Source organism: Egretta garzetta, unplaced genomic scaffold (assembly GCF_000687185.1).
Source record: "Egretta garzetta isolate BGI_Z169 unplaced genomic scaffold, ASM68718v1 scaffold45, whole genome shotgun sequence".
NCBI classification, from domain to species: Eukaryota; Metazoa; Chordata; class Aves; order Pelecaniformes; family Ardeidae; genus Egretta; species Egretta garzetta.
Window position 1 is genome coordinate 9,419,494 of NW_009260028.1, and position 1,085 is coordinate 9,420,578.

Below are 1,085 nucleotides of genomic sequence, written 5' to 3' on the forward strand. Positions count from 1 at the left end.
TTTTTTTTTTTTTTTAGTCCAAATCATTGGGGGGGGGGGAAGCGAACCATTCCCCTGCCTTACGGCTCACCTGAGGAAGACAGGCTCCCCCTTTGCCTCCCACCCGGTGAAGGGTTTCCCCCTCGGACCAAGGAAAAGGGTTGTTAAATAACAGTGGGGTTTGTGTCCGCCCGATTTATGATTCGGCAATAACGTATCGGTGAAAAATATGATCTGAATATTTAAATAATTAATTGTTTTCTTTATTCTCCTCATTTCTTTTCGTCCCTGGCGTGGGGTTTCTCATTCAAAGCCCTTCCCCGAAGGTGCCTGCAGCCACCTCGGACTCACCGAGCTGAATATCGCGAATCCACCTCGATAGGTTTGGGACACCCTTGTAGAAACGTGATTTTTTTTTTCTTTTTCTGCCGAGATTACGTTGCAAACATTCGCAAACCTGCCTTTTCTCCAAAGCACCGTAATTTGTTAGAAACGTGACGTGCTCCCCTCTCTCTTTCCTTTGAGACCCAGTCGCTCGTCCCTAGATCTTGTTTGCAGGACACAGAAATGTCCCGTACGGTTTCGGGATTAGCGATCGCCGAGCTTGTATCGGACCCGCTAGGACCTGCCTTGAAATACAGCTACTTTTCCGCATATACATATATATATATATATATAAAAACTTTCCCCCGTATATATTTTTTTTTTTTACCTCTGCTAATGAGTCCAGTTTCGGCGGCGGGCGGAGGTTGTATTGAATTTTGAGAATTTCCCCGAAAGGCTGAAGTTTCTTTTCGACTGGTGTTTTTTCTAGATTAATTTTGGTTTGTTTTGCTCGGCGAACAGTCCCCAGGCGGAGCATGCCTGCGTAAAAAGAAGAAATACAGCGGCGGGTTTAATCGCCGACGACATCTGCCGTCCCCAAGCCTGCGCCGAGCGTCCCCGTCAGAGGGGCACCCCTGCCAGCAAGGTACGGGGCCGCTCCTATTTTGCGGGTAAAAGCAGAATTGCGGGAGGCGAAAACGGGTCACATCGCCCGGGCTCCCCTGTGCCACCGTTTCGCTCAGGCTCTTTTTTTTTTTTTTTTTTTTTTTTTTTTTTTTTTT